Source organism: Microtus pennsylvanicus, chromosome 7 (assembly GCF_037038515.1).
Source record: "Microtus pennsylvanicus isolate mMicPen1 chromosome 7, mMicPen1.hap1, whole genome shotgun sequence".
NCBI lineage: Eukaryota > Metazoa > Chordata > Mammalia > Rodentia > Cricetidae > Microtus > Microtus pennsylvanicus.
In genome coordinates this window covers 46,955,553-46,979,074 of record NC_134585.1, presented here as the reverse complement: position 1 = coordinate 46,979,074, position 23,522 = coordinate 46,955,553, and the positions used below count along the sequence as shown (strand labels likewise).

General features: G+C 39.0%; 1 pseudogene; it reads right to left on the bottom strand.

The window, feature by feature from the left end:
- Positions 1–9,233: 9,233 nt before the first annotated feature.
- LOC142853723 (histone H3.3A-like) lies at positions 9,234–9,722 on the bottom strand (annotated as a pseudogene).
- Between the last annotated feature and the right edge of the window lie 13,800 nt (positions 9,723–23,522).

The following is a 23,522-nucleotide window of genomic DNA, read 5'->3' as shown; positions in this document are numbered from 1 at the left end:
TCTGGTGTGAACATCCCTCCAGAGGTGATCTTTACTTTGCCTAGGTGGGGGTCTTTTTGCATTTCTGTATGAGTTTTGGGGTTGTTTTTTTCTAGCTGTGAAGAATGAAAGTGGAATATCTCTAGTTGTCTAGTTGTGAGGGGTTTTTTTTGTACTGTTTTGTTTGTTTTGTTTTGTTTGGTCTTTCTAGTCAGGGTTTCTCTTTGTAGCCCTGGTTGTCCTGGAACTAGCTCTGTACACCAGGCTGGTTTCAAACTCCCAGAGATCCACCTGCCTCTGCCTTCTGAGTGCTGAGACTAAACGCACATGCCACCCCCACCCAGTCTAGCTGTAAGTTGTTAAGTTCAACATATTTGATGCCATTTGCGCATCCTAAAGCTGGATGCTTTTCTTTCCAAAGGTCTGACAAGTTTTATCTTTATTTTTAGATTGATTTTTCTATGTGTATATGCGTGTATGCATCTCTGCGTAGAACTGTATGTGCAGGTGCATGCTCTATGCTCATAAGCAGAGGCCAGACCAAGGTATCAGGCATCCTCTTTTATTTCACTACCCATTTCCCCTGAGGTAGGGGTTCTTTTTGAAGCTGGGGTCTGTGCTTTCTTGGCTGGGCTCAAATTCAGTAAGCCCCAGCAATTCACCTATACTCACCCCCTTCTCAGCTAGAGTAAAAAGTGTGCTCTGGACACCCATCTTTTAGTGTGCCTGTTAGGATCCAAATTCCTGCTGTAATGGTAGTAGATTTTCCCTAGGGCATATGCTCTTCACAGCCATGACAGTAAACCCTGGATTTTATTAATGGTATTATGTTGATTTTCTAGTTTCTTCCTTGCTTTCTACCATCTCATATTTTCTAATTCTGTAGACACCCTTTTTGATTTTGGTCTTTTGGTGACACTTCATTTCTGTGACTTTACTCAGCCTAGCATCAATCTTCAGGAAATCTTTCTTTTCACTTAGAGAATACACAAAAGAAGATTGCCTTTATATTGCCATAATTCTATAGAGCCTGTAATTTTCTTTGAAGGCAAACACTCTTCCTTTCTTCCAATGCTATTCAATCTTAAAAGAGAATATGAAAAAAAATATAGTCACCCAGTGCTTCTGTTCAATAAATCTTCAGAAACAAAAGAGATCCATTGAGGGAGAGGAAACTTAATGTCTAATAGTACTAGATAACTATGCTTTCCTAAAATGCTAATTCAGTCCCAGTGGCTCACTGTAAGATGTAAGGGAACCACACAGTATGAAAAAAAGCACAGTACAGCCACCTAAACAATAAGCATATACATGATCAGAGCTTCCCTCATACCTTATTCCCAAGACAAACCATTCATCAGTGCAAGCTAATTAGATGTAGAAGGAAGGAGACATTCCAAAGAAATGACAGTACTGATTATTATTTTTATTGTATGAATTAAGGCTGTGATTTTTGTTGGCAGAAGTTTCTGTCCCACCAGAAGCTCCAAAATAAACACACCGAGGATTATATTAATTATAAATGGTTTCCCAGTAGCTAAGGCTTATTAATAACTGCCTCTTACAACTTACATTAACCCATAATTCTTACCTAAGTTCTACTACATGACTCATGACTTGTTGCTTCGTTTTGTACACATCATGATTCCTCTGTATCTAATTGGTGGCTCCTTACTCTGACCTTCTTCCTCCCAGCATTCTCCGTTTGGCTCCCCTACCTAATCTCATCCTGTTCAGCTATTGGCCAGTCAGCTCTTTATTAAACCAATCAGAGTAATACATATTCACAGTTTACAGAAGGATTATTTCACAGCAGATTTTTCATGTCAAAAAGTAATCATGAAACTGTCAAATTTCCAGGAAGATGTGGAAAATTTTATGGTCAACCAAGTTTTCATATATAGTACAGCTGAAAAGTCTCTTTATTCCAGAGTTAGCAAAAGGTGTTGGAGGATGACACAGGTGGTTATTTTGATAATCTTCATTTGTTCGTTTTCCAGTTACAATAATGATGATTACCATCTATTTAATGGTACTGTGCTCCTGGAAAATTCTTATTATTTTATGTAAATTAAAGAATACTATATCCCAGCAACCCAATTTAGCAGTTATAACTGTTGTATACCCTTCACAGATGAGCTCAGAAATGCACAAGCACAAAGAAACATGATTGAGCAATTCTACTCATATACATCTAAAGGAGATGAAATCAGTAGGTGAAAGGGATATATGTATTTTTGGTCCACCATTGCATTATCAACAAAACATGTGGAGTCAATACAAGTGTCTATCAATTTAGGAATAGTTAAGGTGAATGTGAACCTTGAACATAGGTATACATAATATATTCATACAGAATGGCCTACTATTTAGCATTAAAATGGAAACAAATCATGTTATTAGGTATACCATGGATGAATCTAGAGACCAGCACAAGAAATGAACTTGCTCAGGTACACAAATGCCTCATAATAACATTTATAAATGGAGAATTGCACTGATTTATGAAAGTCTCCACAATGGCTATGTGAGTGGATAAATAGAAAGTATACACAGATAACAAACTTAATGACATTTTCCTCTAGAAATAATCCAGTAACTGAGGAAGTTGAGCACACAAATAGAAATCTAAAGAGAGTATGTAAGAAGACTATGGATCTGTCTATACAGGGAACCTGACAGAACTCAAACAAAATGAGCACCAGCATCAAACCAACTACTTCAAAGAACTCATCTTCACTGTGATTTCAGGTGACTGACATCAAGACATTCTGTCTTGAAATGTTGTTGGTTGTGAAGCAAAAAGTCTAAGTAGATTACTTTTCTGAGACACAGATTTTTAAGAATAAAAATTGCAATACTTTCAACAATATACCTGGAAAACAGCTTAGTAGTTACCAGCACCAGCTGCTCTTCTGGTATCCAGGTATCAGTTCTGAGTATCCAGCTCAGGTGGCTTGCAATGGCCTATACTCTAGTTAAAGAGAATCTGCCAACTTTTTCTGTCCCTCAATTGCACCTGAATACACAACAAACAAAACCAACCAAACAAAAAACAAAACAAAACATAAAACCCACAAAAAATATTTTAAATACCAAGCGGTCATCCCTGAGATGATATACACACTGATAACATTATTGGTAGTTTCTTGCTGAAAGACTACACTTCCCAGCCTCCCTTGCAGTTGCAGAAATCATTTCTACCCCTATAAAGGGCTGCATCCCATCTTCTTATGGGGGTATTTTGCCTTTCTGCATATGTGGCTGATAAAGATGCCTCTTTCCATGAATAAACATGGTTCCACTGTAGGTCAGACAAAGTCTGACTCTCTCTCTCTCTCTCTCTCTCTCTCTCTCTCTCTCTCTCTCTCTGCCTTCCATGTCTTTACCACTGCCTTTTTAGTAATCTAGCAATTATCTGTACAGAACAGGTTGTATTTATGTATCTCTGAATAAATAAACTATTAAAGAAAAAAGACCATGGATTTGAGGGACAGTGGGGACTGAATGAAAGGATTTGGAGTGAAATAAGAGAAGGGGAAAATAATGTAATTATATTATAATAAAATTTATGGAGCTAGTTTCAAGACAGCTAAGGCTATTACACAGAGAAAGGATGCTTTGAAAAACAAACAAAAAATAGTAATAAAAAACTTACATCAAGGGCCAGGTAGTGATGGCGCAAGCCTTTAATCCCAGCACTCGGAAGGCAAAGAATTTCTTCGAGTTTGAGCCCAGCCTGGTCTACAAAAGCTAGTTCTAGTCTAGGACTGTTACACAAAGAAACCTTGTCTCGAAAAAACAAAAAAACAGAAACAAACAAACCAAAAACAAACAAAAAAAATCCCTCACATCATATTAATAGGAGGCACTCATTTTTACAAAAGGACTATATCTATATCATGGATGCACCCAAATGACCCAAGTATTAGGACTTGGTATGAAAAATATTTCAAAATCATCTGTAATGGGGTATGTAATCTAGATAGTATTTACTTACGTTTTGTTTTATTGGTTTCTATGGATAATTTTATTACCAGGCTGCTACTGACAGACATGAAAACCAACAGGTCGCTAACAAGCAAGGTTTTTTATTTTAAAAAAAAAGGCAAAAAAATGAAATCTACAATGGAGCATATGCAGATTAAGGAGTCAGATGTGACCCTGGCTGGGGGGAGAGGGTGTCTCCAGGATACCCTTTCTATAGATTCAAGAATCCTGTGACATTTTTTCTCTCCCCCTTGGTATTCAGATGTCGAGGTACACAGCATGAGCCTCCTTGAAGCTTCCAGAGTGCGAGTACCCCTCCTCTGATGGCCAGTGTCCTTGGAAAAGTCCTCAAACAGGGCCTCGTTCTCTGTGTTTGGGCTGCCGTGGTGTTAAGGCTTCTTGTAGTGGTAGAGCAGTAGTCTGAGCCCAGTAGAGTGTTCTGGCTCTGTGCCTTGGCTCTGGGTTTGTAGAGAGAGAGGACCTGCATGAAAATGTAGGGCATGTGCTTGTGGGTAGCTGGCGTGGCCTCTTCTGCTTCTACTTCTTCTTGTGTCAAAGGAACCAAGCCACAACTTTCTCTCCCATCAGGCTTAGTCCTGATATTATAAGCTTTACAGTTAGGATTGAGGTCCATCTGCAAGTATTTCTTTAACACCCGGTACTGTTCCCAGGTGAACCCAAGGTGTTGATGATCTGGGAGCCAGTAGGGCAAGGAATCACAAGTTGCTTCCATTTTAACCATGGCTCACTTAAGCTCAGTTCATCTATTTTTTTCATATTTACCTTTTAAAAACATACTTCATAAAGCTCATATATTGTACTCCATCCTACATTAAATACATACACTCAAAATCTCCTCTAAAAATGGGTCTCCTAGCAGGCTAATCAATTCCAAGTGGTCCACATTGAAATCATCGGCTTACAAGCAACACTAAGTAACTCAGCAGGTGGTACTTATATTTTTATGTATACGTGTGTACATGTGTATGTGTGTGTGAACAAGTAAAGAAAGAGACTATTAATTGTAGAGGAAGCAAGAAGATGGGAATGGGAGGAGTTGATGGAAGGAAAGAGAATCAGGAAATGATATAATTTCATTTTAATGAAGTAAAAGTAATGGTTAAAAGAAGTTATAAGTCATTTAATGTCCTACTGAAAATTGACCCAAAGGCAGCTGCAGTGTGTTGGGATCATCTTACTGAGAGGTTTTCTATTGCTGTGAAGAGATACCATGACCACAGAAACCCTTATAAAAGAAAGCATTTAATTGGGGCTGGCTTACAGTTCAGAGGTTTAGTCCCTTATCATCAGGTCAGGAAGCATGGTGGTGTGGAGGCAGACATGGTGCTGGAGAAGGAGCTGAGAGTTCTACATCTGGATCAGCAAGGAGGAGCAGGAAGAGAGAGTCAAACTGGGTCTGGCTTGAGCTTCTGAAACCCCAAAGCCCACCCCTAGTGACATTCTTCCCCTCAACAAACCACATCTACTTCAGTAAGTTCACACCTCCTAATAGTGCCAATCCCTATGAGTATGGGGTCCATTTTCATTCAAACTATTACAAGATTATGGGTGTGACCCATCAGGTCTGGTTACTAAATGTTTGCTTGCTTTCATTTTTTTTGTTTTGTTTTGTTTTTAATAAAAGTGCTTGTAAATTCTGCCTGAATTCCAAATTGGTTCAAGGAATTGAGGTTTTTTAGTATTTCTATAAACATTTAGAAAAAGTAACAAGAAAAAAAATCATGGTGACAATCTAATTATCACCAACAGCTGTAGCCTGCTGCACTCCATCGCCAGAACACAATATAGGCTGCTTTAACCAACCGTTCAGCCGCTTAAATGACTTTTTTTCTAAATCTTTGCTACTTACTTAAAGAGAAACTGAGTAAAATCCAATTGGATATGAATCTGAATAGAAGAAAATTTAGCTCATTGCTAGCTATCTTTGGCAATTAAGAATTATGAGGCATTTGGGGGAGAAAGGGAAGGGAGAAATGACATAATTATATTATAACCTCAAACAAACAAAAGAACATTGAGACCCCACATTTCTTTTTTTCTTTTTGGTTCCTCCCCACCTCCCCTCCCATCTAGACCTGTACCTTTCTCCACTCTGAGCAGGCATCTAAGGACTCACAATCAAATTAAACAAACCAAATAAACAGCAAGATGACCAAACAGCCAAAAGAGAAAAAGAGCCAAAGAAAAAGTACAAGAAACACACAGGCATAGAGTCACACATGTTTGCATACACAGGAATCCCATAAAAAACATATAAAACTGGAAACCATAATATATACTTAAGAGTTAAAAACAAATGGCCTAATTTAATAACCTCCAAAGAGCCACTGAGTTTGTTTCCTGTTGGCCATCTACTGCTCTGAGTGGGGCCTACTCTTCAAAGTAGTTTGTTTCTCCATGGAGACTCCCTTAGAGAAAACTAATCTTTCATTTAAAAGTGGCTGTCTATTGGAAACAGCTTCTGGATTAGGGGTGTGTGTGTGTGTGTGTGTGTGTGTTCACTTCTTTCAGCTCTAGGACCCCACATTATGCAGCTCTTGTGTGTGCTACCACAGTGTCTGTGAGTTCGTATGTGTGCCAGCCCTTTGGTATCTAGAAGGCCTTGATTGCTTGATGTCCTCCATCTCTGGCCCTTACATTCTTTCCTCCCCCTCTTCCTCTAAAGTTTCCTGAGCTCCAAGGGGAGGATTTGGTGGGGACATCCTTTTTAGAATTGAGTGTTCCGAGGTCTCTCACTCTCTGTAATGTGTGGCTGTAAGTCTCTGTATTTCTTCCAATCTGCTGCAGGAGGAAGCTTCTCAAAGATAGCTGAACAAGGCATGAGTTCAAGAGTATAGCATATTGTCATTAGGAGTAGTTTTATTGCTATGTTCCTTTAGTATTTGGTTTTCCTCTTGCTCCCTGGCCTATCTAGTCTCAGGTTCATGAACACCCAAGCAGCATTGGCTATGTGGTCGACCTTAACTCAGATCAGATAGTGGTTGGCTACTCTCACAGCTTTTTGCACTATTTCACCAGAAATTGTGGCTGGCAGCTCACTACTATAGATCTAAGGTTTTGTCTCTGGCTTCCTATACAACTCCTTGAACATGGAGAAGTCAAGCTGGTGCCAACCCAGAGCCTTCATCCCTATGGATTACTGTTCACGTTACAGTGTTGGAAGGTACTGTGCACACTATCAAAGGAGAAAGGTAAACACCATTCCTTAAAAATGCATCCGAGCTCCTGCATACACAGATGGCACCTACTTAACACCATGTTGTTTCTTTTCCCTGCTCTCTTGTATGTGGCATTTAAGGCGGCATTTTTGCACGCTGTCATCCTGAACATGGCAGCATAGTGTTCCATGAGACAATTATCATACTTTCACAGCTAAATGAAACACAATCACAGAGAAAAAATCATACTGATAATTTTATTTAGATGGATCATTTTATTTGGAAGCAACATTTTAAAATAGGTGACCGAAAATTTGTGCATACCTGTCCATTTTGTATTGTTCTTCTCGTAACAATGACATGACAAAGTGAGCTAATTCTACAAGGCATTTAAAATCTAGTTCTATTAAGTTATGTAGTTGCAGAGGTTTGCCATTCATCCTCAAGTACCTCCTCTTGAGTAAGCTTATTTCTAGTATATGATAATTAAATAATTTACATTTTGTACAAAATTACAAAAGGTCTCCTGTGCTGTGAATGATGATGAGTGATGTTCCCATCTCCTTAATGAGAAAGTTGTCTAGGCTGTCAATGTGGTTCAGTGGTAGGACCCTTACATATACTGCTTGATGCTCTAGTGTAAGTTCAGTTCACTCACAGATCAAAGAGAGCTGGGGAAGGAGGAACAAAGAGAGAAAGGAGAAAGAGGTGAGAGAAAGAAAAGTATGGAGAAATGCAAAATATAGAAAATGAAGTATACGTAAGACAAATGTAAGAAGCATAATTAAAACTTCTAAAGATTGCTCTTTACATGTGCTAAGAAAGTATGGAAAAATATATGGTATCCTATTGTCCTTTGCTTTGATTAAATTAGTTAATTTCCTTTGCTAGTAGTCATTAATATAAAGGTTCTTAATTTTTTGTTTTATGGAGTTCTAGATTTCCTTATGACTTGGCTGAGAGAGTATTAATAAAAGTGCTTTTAATAGTGAATTTCCCTCCTTCCTTCTCTTTCTTATTAAGATAAAGATTCATTGCTTTTACTAAATAAATTTTAAAAAGAAAACATCTATTATTGATTTAAAACAAAAAAAAGATGCTCCAAATATTTTGTGTTCAAACATTTCTCCTTACAAAGAAGCTTGGGAAGAATTTAGGGCTAAATAAATGCTGCCTCAAACCAAGCAAGATAAAACATAAATCATTGCATTCAACCCGCTAACAAGTCTATCTGCTTTCTGAAATGACTGGGAGATGAAAGCAAGGAGCCTCATTTAAGAAGGCCCAGCGGATCCGTTCTGCATTTATATAGCTGTTATCAAAAGCAATTCATTTGGAGATCAAATAGACTGACAGATAGGACAAGCAGGGGATCACCACTGCCTTCAGGCAGCCCAAAGCCAGGACTGCTTCTCAGTGCCTGCACTGATATTGGGTCTAGTCAGTGCTATGTCTATTACGCTTCCCTGCTCTGCCAGCTGTACACGAGCATGGTCCCCTGGCATCCTTTCCCAGTCAAGCAACCTTGAGCACAGCAGTATTCAGAACAAGTGGCTGTATGAACCAAACTTGCCTCCTTGGGATTGAGTGAGCAGACCTTGTTGATATCACCTCTGGATAGTGTTGACGACAAAGAGGAAATTAGAGACTTGTCAAAAGGCCATGGGCATCTCTCCAGGACTAGTATATTGTCATTCTCCGTCTTTTACAGACTGCTCAAATCTCTGCACGTTTTCCATCCACTGGGCATGGGCACAGGAGAGCAGCAGGTGGGTTTGAAATAAGTCTGTGCCGGTGAGTGTTTCCAGAGATGCTTTCAAGGAGATGAGTTCATCAGAGCAGAGGTAAGGTGCTCCAGTCCTCATGTAAACAGTACTTACTGGATTTTTTTTCCAGAAAATTTTAACAGGTTTGTTTATAATTTTTATAAAGTTGAACTGTTGAAATGTGTTCACTGAAACATTTTGCTTGCATTAATGCTTTATATCTTGCATTTATATTAAAAATTCACACACAAATGAAAATGGAAAAACTGCCAGTACCTGATTTCTGTCCTTAGGTACCTTTTGACCCCATGGAAAAAAATATCTAACATTCAGAACTACTGATAACAGGAAGAAGAGGAAAAAAAAAATTTGAGAATGAAATGTTTCCCCCCTCATAGTGGACTCTTAAGCACGTTCTCCGCGTATGCGGCATGCTAACTGGATATCTTTTGGCATAATTGTTACACGTTTGGCATGGATAGCACACAGGTTGGTATCTTCAAAAAGGCCAACCAGATAGGCCTCACTTGCCTCCTGCAAAGCACCAATAGCTGCACTCCGGAAGCGCAGATCTGTTTTAAAGTCCTGAGAAATTTCTCGCACCAGACGCTGGAAGGGGAGTTTGCGGATCAGAAGTTCAGTGGATTTCTGATAGCGTCTGATAGTGCCACAGTACCAGGCCTGTAACGATGAGATTTCTTCACCCCTCCAATAGAGGGCGCACTCTTGCGAGCTGCTTTTGTAGCCAGTTGTTTCCTGGGTGTTTTACCACCGGTGGATTTACGGCAGTCTGCTTTGTACGAGTCATGGTATGGGCACCTCCTTACTTACCCTCCTTCTCCTTCGGCTGGAGCTCGGCAAGTGAGAGGCGGCGCTGGCGTTAGAGAGCGGCGGAGGCGCTGCGACGGCTGCTAACAGAATTGAAAGATCTACTTACTGGATTTTTAAAATCACATGAAAGGATAATATTAAGTTACAGAAATCCAGTTAATATATTTATATTTTTAAAAATTGGTTTCATGTGAAATTATGTATATGTGTCTGTCTGTATGTGGCTACATACACATGAATACAGAGAACATGTATTTACTTTAAAGTCACTCATTCAACCTCCATGTCCACTCTCAGATTAAACCGCTATCGGGCAGACAGCAAAAGTAACCTCTGCTTTCTTTCCCAGCTTTGGCCAAAACTGAGCACAACGGTGATGCATTAGTTTCTTTCCTATCACTGTAATTGAACATCATGACCAAGGAAAGGAGAAAGTTTACTTGGGCTTACTGTTCCAGAGAAATAGTCCAGAATGATGAAGAAGATATGGCAGCAGGAGCCAGAGTGGAAGATGCTAGTGGGGTAAGACTATAAATCTTCAAAGTCCACCCACAGTGATTACTTCCCCCAGCAAGCTGAACCACATCTGCAAACAATACCACCAGCCGGGGACCAAATGTTCAATATTGGAGTTTATGGGAAATAGTCTTACTTCTCCTTCAAACCACCACAGCTGACCCACCTGGAAAGGGAAGCTTAATGACCTAGGTTAGGTTGGTCTGTGGGTATGCCTTTGGGGACATTGACTATTGATTGGTGGGGAAGGGCAGCCCACTGTGGTGGCTCCATTCTGTAGTCCAGGACAGCACATGGGAGGAGAAAACCAGCTGAGAGCAAGTGAGCAAACAAGGATCCACACATGTGTTCCCTCTCTGGTCTTGGCTCTAGAGGTGATATTTTAAGTTCTTGTTTGGCCTTCCCTGCAATAGTGTCATCTGAAGCAGGATTGTAAGACAAATAAACAATTTCTTTCGTAAGTTGTGTTCTGCCAGCTCTTTGTCACAACAACCAAACTGAAACCAGAGCATGTTCTTAGTCCTATTCTCTTTGTCTCGCCTCCCTTTCCTCCTCCTAAAACAAGGACACTGCCACTATGAGGATAGAGATACAGTCTTGAGTCAGAGGAGCAGCAATCACATACAAGTATTTCAGGATTTTTAGCTTATCAAAGTATAAGTTAATCCAATTTTAAGGTGACCAGTTCTGGCTGGTTTGTCCGGGAATGTCAGGCATTTCCTGGTTTTTGTTGTGAAATTTCCACATCCGGAGAAATCCCTCTCTCTTAGAGAAAGCCGAGAAGATACCACAAGCACAAATATACTCAGTTAAAAAATGTTACCATCAATGTAAAACAACTATATTAATACAAGTTAAAGCAGAGTTATAGTTACTGTTCTATTGCTATAAAAAGACCCCATGACCAGGGAGCTTTATAGAAGAAAACATTTAGTTCGGGGCTTGTTTTCAGAGAGTCTTTACATTATCACCATGGTGGCATTGCAGCAGGTAGATAGGCTTGACACTCAGACATTGGATGAGAGTTTACATCTGGTCCACAAGCAGAAGGCAGAGAGGGTTGGGGATTGAGCTTTAGAAACCTGAGAGCCCACCTCAGTGAGACACCTCTTTCAAAAAAGGCCACACCTCATAATCATTCCTAAATAGTCCACCAACTGAAAGCCAAACATTCAAATATATGAATCAATATAGGCCATTCTCATTCATACTACCACAGGCAGTGATTTTTATTGCCTAGTCCTTGCTCGACTCCCACACAAAAAGGCAAAGCAGACAAACATGATTATAAACACTAAAAAGTTTCTGTAGAGCAGCGTGAAGAAATCACTTGCGAACTTAAGAAATAATTCAAAATTTTTCATCTAAGAGTGGACTACTACAAGGAACTTAGAAAACTTGATTGGAAAGTAAGATGATAATTTAGTTAAAATTTAATAGCTTTTCAAAAACATATATACAAATGGGATGCGTTACAGATATATTGCAACCACTGATCCCAAGGCCGAGAGGAAAAATCACAGAAGAGGTTACAAAAGAATTATCGGACCCAGACAACCAGAATACCTGCTATTAGAGAGTTTCCCCTGGACATGATAGAAAAAAACATGTGCCCATGAATGCTCAGCAATATGGTTGCCTGAACAAGATTGACATTAATGATAGTATCAGTTGACATGCCAATGTGGAGAGAGAAAATTCCACCTGGTCCTATCCCTAGATGACTAGATGCAGATAGTCAATGGCTGCTAGAAAGAGACAATTAATTTCTTCTAGGGACGAGCTCCTTCAATGATTGTCCACTCCTCGGGCAGTCAGCTCACGACACATGTACATACCATACTAGCAATGCTAAATGGATCCAGTAGGTTGTAAATTCATACACATATAGAATTATAATATAATTAAAGGAGTAAATTATGACTTTGAGAGGAAGGCAACATAGAAAGGGTGGAGGGAGAAGTAGAAACAGGAGAAATGGAGATGCTGTGTTCATATATGAAGTTCTCAATATAAAATTTTGAAAAGCAACTATTCAAATGGATATCTAGTGTGTGAAAAATTACTTGATGTAGCAAATCACCAAAATGTTGAAAACCAAAACTACAACAAGGGATTTGACTGAAATTATAATGTCACCAAAGTGGCAAATAAATAGCCAATTCTTGGAGAGACACAGAAAATGGAGAACTCCCAAACACTGTTGGTGTAGATGGCAACTCCTACCCTAGTACAGAAAGCAGTGCGTGAATTCCAAATAAATAAAAATAAAAACTGCCACCAAAAGCAAAGCCTAGAGTTGCCATATGGTTTGGTATCCATAGGAAATGAGGTCTGCACAGCAGAAAAAAAAAATTAGTTCTCTCGGGCTTTCTGCAGCAGTATTCACAAAAGGTAAGTCAGAGCATCAGTTCAAAGTGCCAGTCAACAAAGTGATGGATAAAGAAAATGTTATATGCACAATGGGATATTTCTCAGCCATGTACACAATACCTTGATATGTTTGGCAACATAAGTGGCCCCAGGGGGAGACTAAATGCATATGCCAGGCATATAAAGAAAGATGTCATATATTATCATTCATAGACGGAAACTGAAATAGTTCACTTTACAGAGATAGAGCAGAAAACGTCGTGACAAGCCAGGAAAAAGAGGGGAAAAAGGAAGGGAGAAGCTACCTGCAAGGAATGTGTTAAAGTTCTTCAGTTATCACATTGAGTGTAGCTCACACTGAGTGACTATGTACTTATAAAGAGCTAGGAGAAAGCCAAACAGGAGGCACACACCTGGAACCTCGGCCCTTAGGAAGAAGTGGAGGCTGTGTAGGATCAGGATTTCAAGCCCCCTCTGGCAATATAAGACTCTGTCTCCACAAAAACAGACAAATAAAAATAGTTGAAAAAAACTACTTCTAATTTTCTCAACATGAAGAAATTATAAATGTCAGAGCAAAATGCTAATTACTCCAATTTAACCATCACCACACACACACACACACACACACACACACACACACACACATATATATATATATATACACACACTTATACAGTTAGTAGGTGCCAACTTAAGATCAATCAATCGATAAAAGAGAAATCATTTAGGCAATGAGGTACGGTCTTTTAAAGGTCCAACACACTGAAAGAAAATCTGCTGAAACTTTCTCATGTAGGTGTCGCGTAATTTGATGGTTAAAGTTCCTATTAGTAACCTATTTCTAACTTGATATAATTGTCATACAAAAGTTTTCCCTGTTTAATATTCCAGCATACTGCAAAACAATATTTTTTTCTTGTATTAAAAAATTAAGGTTGTCCCTGCCTCACTCCTCACCACCTGCCGCAGTCAGGAGAGCGGACCCTGCCCCTCAACTGCTGCAGCACTCAGGAGAGTGAGCCCTTCACCTTGCCTGGACAACACAATAGAGCTGCTCCTGGTGTCGTGGATGTGGGCGAGCTGCTCTGTGAGGGCCTGAGAACAAGAGAACTGGGCTCACCCATTGTTGCTTGTTGTATTCTGTGAGCTCGCTGGAGCAATGCTGCCCTGGTGGTGAGAATGAGGGAGAGTGGGCTGACAAACCTAGCTACCACCCAGACCCAGACCTATGAGTTAGCCCACCCCCAACATCCATCCCATCCACCATCTGCTGGAGCACTTGAAGTGGCCGGTCTTGCAGATCCAAAGCTGCAGGGTCTCCATGCCCCAGGGCAACAACAGGATATCCAAGAGAGGTTCCAGTGAGGACTCAGTGTCAATTATGTAAAGGAAGCCAGAGGCCTCAAACCAGACCAATGACTCATTGCAATGACCACTTGCAAGTAAAAATCTTTGGACTAAACTGGGCTGTGGGGGCGCACGCCTTTAATCCCAACACTCGGGAGGCTGAGGCAGGCAGATCTCTGTGAGTTCGAGACCAGCCTGGTCTACAAGAGCTAGTTCCAGGACAGTCTCCAAAGATACAGAGAAACCCTGTCTTGAAAAACCAAAAAGGAAAAAAAAAGTATGGACGAAAGGGTACACTGTGTGACTCACTGTGTCACACTACTGCTTTCTTAACAAGATTGTTTTCTTTTAAATTTTCTTTCTTTCTTTTTATATTTAGGGGGATAAGTTGCAAGGGCAAAGGGTAAACACAAATGGATGAGGAAATGAATGGAATCAGAATGCTTGATGTGAGATCCACAAACAATCAATAAAAAGCTTAAAAACAACCATTGTGTAGTAAAATACATTTAAATGATTTTTAAATTTTTTTCTTCATACTGTATTTATAACATTTATTGAAATTAAGTAGATGATGGATGACATTATTTTAAACTGCATTGGTGTTTTAATTATTGAAAAAAATTGCTTTTCATCAAAAGTGCAAAAGGTATGCTTTTTTTTAAAGTAAATCACATATATATACACCCCCAAGTTAAGAATTACTTTATACCCAGACATCACCTGTCAAAACCACATAGCACTGTCAGTCATTGTACATACATTCATATCCCAAATGAAGCATCCATGTTTCTAACACCATTGGAAGGTAATGCATCAGAATTAAGATCTTTATTATCTCAAAGAGAAGGCAGCCTGAAGATAAATGTTCCAATAGTCCTAGCTTCACAGCATTGTGCTGTTTATTCTCCAGATATGTACTGCTTCATGGCTAAGGAAGACTGCACATGACAGCTAAAGACAGTCTCGTTTCCCCTGGCCCTGCCTTCCGTCCTTTGCCCCTCAAACCTCCCCTTTTCTCTTTTTTCAGTTCCTTCTTTAAATGTTTGTTTTGGAGATATGCTTTTCACTGGGATTAATGCAGGGTTTGCATTTAAAATTTTCATTTACTAAACAGCAAAATATTTTACTAGAAGGGAACAGTATTAAGGAGAAATGATTTTTCCATCTGCCCCGAGGCCTGGCATAGACAGGATTTGATTTGCTATGTTCGGCTGGAATCTGGATTGATACACAGAGATGAGAGGAGGTGTTTAATAAAATTTACATTTCATTTTCTCACTTGACACCAGTCTCCTGTCACTCAGGAAACAGATGGGAGTGTTGCAAATAACTTTTGTCAGAATCTAGTTGGGGAAACAGAATGAAATGAGAAGTCAGAGTAGACAAAAGAAAAATTGCGATGGTTTTCTTCTTGTGATTTCAGTCATGGAAACAAACCCTCTGAGTCTTGAGATCTGAGACTAGGTCCTTTTCACACTAAAGGGAGCTAGGTGAAGCCTCTGGAAGCATACATGAACCCGCTGTACTCAGGAAGGGAACCTGTGAATTGAACTGGGAGTTTAAGCATCTAGAGGAAGAAAGAGAGCACTTACTTATTTCCCGGCCATCCAGACCTGAATAATAACACAGAAACCATATTAATTGCAACACTGCTTGGCCTATTAACTCAGGCTTCTTATTAACTAACTCTTACATATTAACCCATTTCTATTACTTTATATTTTACAACCAGGCTTTGTGGCTTACTGGTAAGATTCTGGCAGGCATGCATCTTTCTCCTTCAGTGGCTACATGGCATCTCCCTGACTCTGCCTTCTTTTCTCCTCTGCCTCAGCTTGGACTTCCTGTCTTGATCCATTCTGTGCTTCCATAGGCCCAAAGCAGTTTCTTTATTAAGCAATGGTAATAAAACATATTTATAGCATAAAGAGAGGAATCACACTTAATTTAGCCATGCTTTCAGAATCTGAAATACAGCAACAGGACAGATGGATCAGTGTTTTAGAGCCCTTGATATTCTTCCAGATGACCTGTGTTCAGTTCATATCCTAACCATGTCAGGTATATAGTATGTATTTCCAGCTCTAGGAGACCCAAAACCTCTAGCCTTCAGGGGCACTAGCACTAATGTACACACACACACACACATACACAAACACACACACACACACACACACACTCGCATACCTATACATCATTAAAAACAATACAAATCTTAAAAGAATATCAACAGAGGACCAGAAAATGACTCATCAGCACAGATGATTGCTGTCAATCTTGACAACCTAAGTTCAATTCCAGGACTCATGTGGTGGAAAGAGAGAGCCAACTCCTGAAACACATTGTTCTGTGACCTCCATGAGTGTTCCACCCTCATACACGTACATTCACATACATAAATAAAGATCATAAAATTAAATGCTTCATTGATTCAGATGATGAAACAGTCTTAATTTTTACTGACATTTCTTCTAAGCTATCATTTTTACCTCATTCCTAATCTAGTCAAACTGAATTTTCTTTCATCTGTCCTAGTACAAATTAAAGTCAAATCTACCACAACAGATTATAATTTCATATGCTCAAGGTAGTTATTAATTGTTCATTCAGCCTTTTATTTTCTATAAGAGCAATAATTTGTTGGGGAAGGATCTATAAAATGGCAATAAAGAACTATTGTAGTCATGAATATAGTTCCCCCATGTGAACTATCCTATGGTTATTTAATTCTGCTTCCTTTTGCACATCTCACTTGAGTTTTCCTTCCTTAAGAGGCTTCCTCTCATATTAGAAATATGACCAGCCTTTCTTTGTAATTATCAATGCAGAGTATGCAAATGACTATAAATAACAGAGATAATTTAATTTATATAGAATTATCAAAAATATTTAGATGAGGTAAAGATTGCAAAAATATTTTATGCTTTGCCACATAGTTTTCATGAATGAAAGCATGGATCTATGACAAACAACTCAGAAGATACAAATACCTTTACCTTTTTGGTGAAAAAAAGTTCACTAGATGTAATTCAATGCACTCAAGTGCAATAAAAGTAATGGGTTATAACTGGGTAAGCAATGGTATAAATGTCAACTCTAATCATAAAAGCAAAGTAAGCATAAGTATTTATCTAAAAATTTAAATAGAAGGTCATGAAATAAAATTCCAATATTAAAGTTATTTTAAAAAGAAATAAAAATTGGTTGATATATTTGGTTGCTCTGCCCGGTAATAAATTATATGAGTGATACTGGATTGTAACAAGGGGGTAAAACTTTTTTCAAATTTTTTTTATTCATTTTATATACCAACCACAGGTTTCCCTCCCTGCCCTCCTCCCACTCTCCAGAACCTCTACAAACCTCCCCAGCCACTCCTCAGAAAGGGTAAGCTCCCCCCCCAATGGGAAGTCAACAAAGTCTGGCAAAGTCAAATGAGGCAAAACCAATCCTTCTCCTCCTGACTCAAGGCTGAGCAAGCCATTCCACCTTAGGGAATGGACTCCAATAATCCAGCTCATGTACCAAGGATAGATCCTGGTCCCACTGCCAGGAACCTCTCAAGCAGACTAAACTATCCAACTGTCGCCCACAGGCAGAGGGCCTAGTTTGGTCCATTCAGGCTCTGCACCTGTCAGTCAAAAGCTGATGAGTTCCCAAAAGCTTGTTTCAGCTGTCTCTATAGAGTCTCCATCATGTTCTTGATTTCCCTGGCTCATAATCTCTCTTCTGTCTCTTAAACTGGACTACAGAGCTCAGCCTGGCACTTGGCTGTGCATCTCTGCAACTGCTTTCTTCAGTTACTGGATGGAGTCTCTATGATAACAATTAGGATATTCATCAATCTTATTATAGGAAAAGGTCAGTTCAGGAGCCCTCTTCACTATTGCTAGGACTCTTAGCTTGGGGCATCCTTGAAGATTCCTGGGAATTTTCCTAGCACCAGGTTTCTCTCTAACCCTATAATGACTCCCTGTATCAAGATATCTCTTTCATTGCTCTTCCACTCTGTCCCTCCCCCAACTAGCCCATCCTTTTCCTTCATGTTCTCATCTACGATCCTGTCGCCTCTATTGCCCCACCACCAAGTTTATGCAGGAGATCTCATCTATTTCCCCTTCCTAGGGTAATCCATGCATCAAAGGTTAAAACTTTATTAAATGTGATGTATTCAGAATAGTATGATGCTATTTCAAGCTTTCAAATTGTTAAATTCTAATATATATATATATACATATATATATATTCATATATTTTATTTTTTAAAAAAGTTCAAACAGGTGTCTTGGTCAAGTCAGATTGCCATAATACAATCCTATATTCTGAGTGGCTTAACAACATTTATTACTCCTAGTTTTGGCGGAAGGTACAAACAAGACCAAGTTGGGAAAAAATTAAAATACAGTCATTAGTGAGAGACCCCTTTCTAGTTTGAACATTGTCAGCTTTTTATTATGACCTCATATAGCAGAGAGCTTGACAAAGAGGTGGGGATGGGTCAAAGGAGAGAGGGATTGGAAAAGAGAGCTATCACGTGTCTGTTTCTCTTTGTAAGAGTTTTAATCCCATTATGAAGTGCCCAGCCCCATCACCTAACCAAGCAATTCAGTCTTCACTTTCATAACTTTACACAATGGCCTGTCAGAGTTTTCTCTTGCCTGTACTTGAAACACCTTGACATCAGAAATTAGGATATCATTGTGCAAATCAGAAGAAAATTAAAACTTTCAGGTCACAATAGATTGACAGTCTGAAAGCCTACATTAGTAGCCTTACCATTTTGTGTATCATTTTTCAGTACTGTGTTACAGCAGACTGCAAAGAACATGGATTTTGACTCAGTTAAACAATGATTCTTTGTCTTATTCCTTATTGAGAAAGCACATTGTCTTTGTTACTTTTCCGTTACTATGCAAAAATGCCATGACCAAGGCAACTTATTTACATTTAATGGTAGTTGGAATTTTCTTTAGGTCACCAACCACCTCCCAAATAAAGATGTGGAGAATTATTATTAATTATAAATGTTTGGCCCTACGTTAGGTTTGTCCCATTAGCTTTTTTAATTTAATCTCTTTCTATTCATCTACATTTTGCCTTGGGCCTTTTTACCTTTCTTTCATTCTGTATATCTTGCTTTCTTACTCCCTCCATGTCTGTCCCTCTGGACCCTGGCATCTCCCTGGAGTCTCCCCCAATGTCCCTTTTCTTTCTTTTCCAAGCCTAAATTCCTTCTCCTACTTATGTTCCCTGCCCAGAAGTTCTGCCTATACCTCCTCTGTCATTATTGGCTGTCCAAGTTTTTATTAGGCTAGGCAGGTACCTTAGGGAACAAACACATATTTACATAATTAAACAAATTCGACACATCATATAGTTAAACAAATCTAGCACATCTTTACATAAACAAGTATTTCACAACATAAACAAATGCAACACATCTTTGCATAGTTTAACAGATATTCTGCAACATTTAATATGTAACATGACTTCAGAAACTTAATGTATGTGATAGTAGGGTAAAGGCATGATGGCAGGAACAGCTGTGAGCTCACACCTTTATCCACAGCCAGGAAGCAATGAGGAAATACTGGAAATCGTGGGAGAGTCTTTTGAGACCTCAAAGCTCATGCCCAGTGACACATCTCCTCCAACAAAGCCACACTTCTGAATTCTTCCCAAGCAGTCCCACCAGCTAGGGCCTAAGTATTCAAACACATAAGCATATGTGGAAGGTGTTCTCTTTCAAACCACCACATTACTACCCAGCCGCTGTAGATTCATGACCATGTGATGGTGTGAATGGCATTGAGTCCAAGGTCAAAAGTCCCCATAGTTTTTTCATCTCAATAACTGTTTAAAAGTCTCGAGTTTCTTCAGAAACTCAAGGCAATCTCTTAGCCATTAACCCCAACAGAATCAAAAATCAAATTACGTATTTCAAGCATAAAAAAAGCAGAGTATATGTATTACCAATGCATTTCAAAAGGTAGGAATAGTATCACGATAAGAAATTATTGGAACAAAACAGGATAGAAACTCAGCAGGGCAAAATCCAAACTCAGAAAGTAATGCCTGATGTCAAAGGGCTTAGATGTCTCTTTCCTTCCCATTTGGCTGCCTGTGGGAAGAGGCACTTGTCTCTTTTGAGCTGATTCTGTTATGCCTCTGTCATAAGCCGCACCTCCAGAGACCACCAAGAGTCCTGAGTTTGAAGGTAAAAGCAAAGAGCCTTTATTGCAAGTTCGAATCTCCATCCATTCCAACACAGCAGTTAGATCAGGGAACCCTGAACTTAGTTGAGGTACGGTTTTAAGGAGCAAAGACTGGGGGGAGGAGTTTAGGGGAATTCCTGATTCAGATCGGGGGTTGAACTCCTAATTGGGCAGGAGTGAGGTAACAGAAGTTTTGTTGAACAGGGATTGGTACTGGAATTACTGCAAGGAAATTGGCAACCTATATACAAGTTAGGTGTAGCCTGTTATGGCTGTTGTGATGTTAAATTAAGCCGCTTGTTTGCAGCTCTGCTTGGCAGATAACTCATATCTATGGCATGTCTATAACATCTTGGGATGTCCGAAGTAACTACACCTTCATTTTTACAACTTTACACAATGGCCTCTCAGGGATGCCACACAAGGGCTGCGCTGCTGCACACATGACCTCAGCTGAGGTCATTAACCTTGGAGGAAAATTCTATGAGCCCTTTAATCATGCATCCTTTATGAACCTAAAGTCTGAACACTTCAGACAACACTGCCAAGTTTGACTGCCCACCTGGGATCAAGTCATGGCTTCTTGAAACACATTTTTCCACAGCCTTAGTTTGTTGTTCCTTTTAAAAACTGTTTAGAGACAGGGTTTCTCTATATAGCCTTGGCTGTCATGGAACTTGCTTTGCAGGCCAGGTTGGCCTCAAACTCAGAGATCCACCTGCCTCTGCCTCCCAAATGCTGGGATTAAAAGAGTGCACCACACTCAGCTTCATTGTTGTTTTTTAGGAACAGCAAATTCCTTAAGTCTCTTTTAAGTTTGAAGTTTGCCTGGGTGAGTCTAGTCCTGGAGAAGTTCCTCCTTTTCTTTCACTGAAGATCCAACCCTGGCTTAATCTCCTTGGTGCCAACATTTAATATCCTGGTGCTCCTTTTCTCTTCAGACTGTATATTTTGTGTTTCTTTTTTCTCAATTTGCTCTTTTCCATTGTAGAATAGCATAAAAATGGTCACTAGTAACTACATGACACCGTCAATGCTAGGCAGCCCGGCAGTCTCCCCTACCAAAGAATTTACTTTTAAATTTAGCATTAGATAAATTCGTAGGACAAGGGATGAAGGTATCCACATTTTAAATGAGAATATTACAATAATGACCTCTCACCCAGCTGTTGTTAAGGGTCTATCTTTACTTTGAAACCTCTTGAGCTCCATAGTCCACATGGCTCTCACTGCAATTGTCTTCCAGTCTCTATTAGGATGACCCATTAGACTCTTCTTACAGTGTTCAACCACTTTTCTAGTCTAAAGTCCCAAAGTCTCCCACATTCCTCCCAAAATAACAAGGTCAGGATCTTAACAGCAATACTCTACTCAGTACCAATGTTCACTTCTGTCTTAGTTCCTTTTTTTATTTTTCTCTGAAAAAAAAATCAATGACCAAGGGAACTTGTTTGTAAATGAAAGTATTTAATTGCGATTACAGTTTCAGGGGATTAGAGTCCATGGTGGCAGAGTGAAGGTATGATAGCAGAGACAGGTGAGAGCTCACATCTTGATCACAGGATGGAGGTCCATTAACTCTAGCTTCTTATTTGCTAACTCTTACATATTAATTTAACCTATTTCTATTAATCTGTGTATGGCCACGTGGCTGTGGCTTACCAGCTAAAGTTCTGGCATCTATCTCCAGCAGGGCTACATAGCCTCTCCCTGACTCTGCCTTTCTTTCTCCCAGCATTCAATTTAGTTTTCCCCGCCTACCTCTATTCCATGTGCAGGTCCAAAACAGTTTCTTTATTAACTGATGGTATTCACAGTATACAGGGGAATCTCACATTACCTCCCCTTTTCTGTTATATTGATTCAGATTTGAGATTAATTTTGTTACAGCATATTGTACATACATTTCTACTCTTGTTCAAGATAGTGTACCTTATAATGCATTTAATGTTGTAATGCAAATTTATAGTCTTGGAAAATTAGGGTAATAAGAAGGAAATGCAGGTTAGTGGTTAATCGTTTCATATAATTGAATTTGTAGTCACATTAATTATGTTTTCAAGGTCAAACAAAGATATATTTTACATAAGTCATATTCAAACACTTGAGAGATCTACAGAATATGGCATTTAAGATGCTTAATAGTATAGGTTCTTTCTTTATGACAATGAGACACATCTGGTGCTACCAGCACCAATCTACTTCAGAGAAAATGATGGGTATCAAAGAAACTCCATATGGAGCTTATTTTCTTTGTGGCAAAAGGAAGCCAACAAGCAAGAATGTGCCCTTGTGTTGACTACTGACAGTATGCTGACCTAATTGGATAAGCAAGACCCAAAGAAAGTGACTGCCAAACAGTGTCAAGACAAGGAGAGACAGTCCTTAAGGATATCATGTTTTACAGAAAAGTCTGTCAGATGTGCTAGGACTATAGGTCAAAGATGGATACTTCAACATTGCAGAGGAACCAGGCAGCCAGCTGGTTTTTGTCATTTCTTACAATTTTTGGAAGATGCCATTTGTGGTCACTACAAGAGTAGTCTCCATTCTGCAAATGTGTCAAGGGATGTATTAATGAATTTATAGGATAACAAAAAACAAGAAATAATAAAAATTTTCCTTTTTCCTCTTCTTTTTTGTTTTACCTTTAGGGTAAGATTTTCTTAATATGTTGGATTAGTATACAGAAAAACTAGTATATGGGGAGAGAGTGATATTTTTAGAAAGAGGAGATTGTTGAAGTTGCTAAATTGTTGGGAATAGAAAAAAATTTCACGTGGGGGATAGGAGTTGATGCTACTACTGCATCTATAACTCCAAATATGTAATACCTCTAGAGCTGTCAAGACACACTCACAATATTTATTTACCTAATTTTAAAAAAAAATCTAGAGTATTTTATTTCTGAAACCATATCCATTGTTTACAAACTAAAGCATGTAATATTGTATGTCTCTATCTTAAGGGTCTCCATATAGGGAGCTTCTAACACATGTCATCCATCTCAAAGTTATAGCAAGTGGTATTGGTTTAGAATTAAGTTTTTATGACTTTATATAGGGAAACACACACAGTTTGATGCTAACCTGAGATGAATAGTCAATCTATGTGGCAAGCATGTCTAAGCAGTATGAGCATATCTTGGGTTCACACTTAACTTAAAAGGATTCTTGCCTCCCCATTGTTTCTTTCATATGAGTGAATGTTTTTATTGTCTGAATTTTACTGGGAAAAAATATTGCACATTGTTTAATTTGACTTTTTAGTATATTGGTAGCACATGAATTGAATTGTTTTCTATGTTAAGCATTGTAATC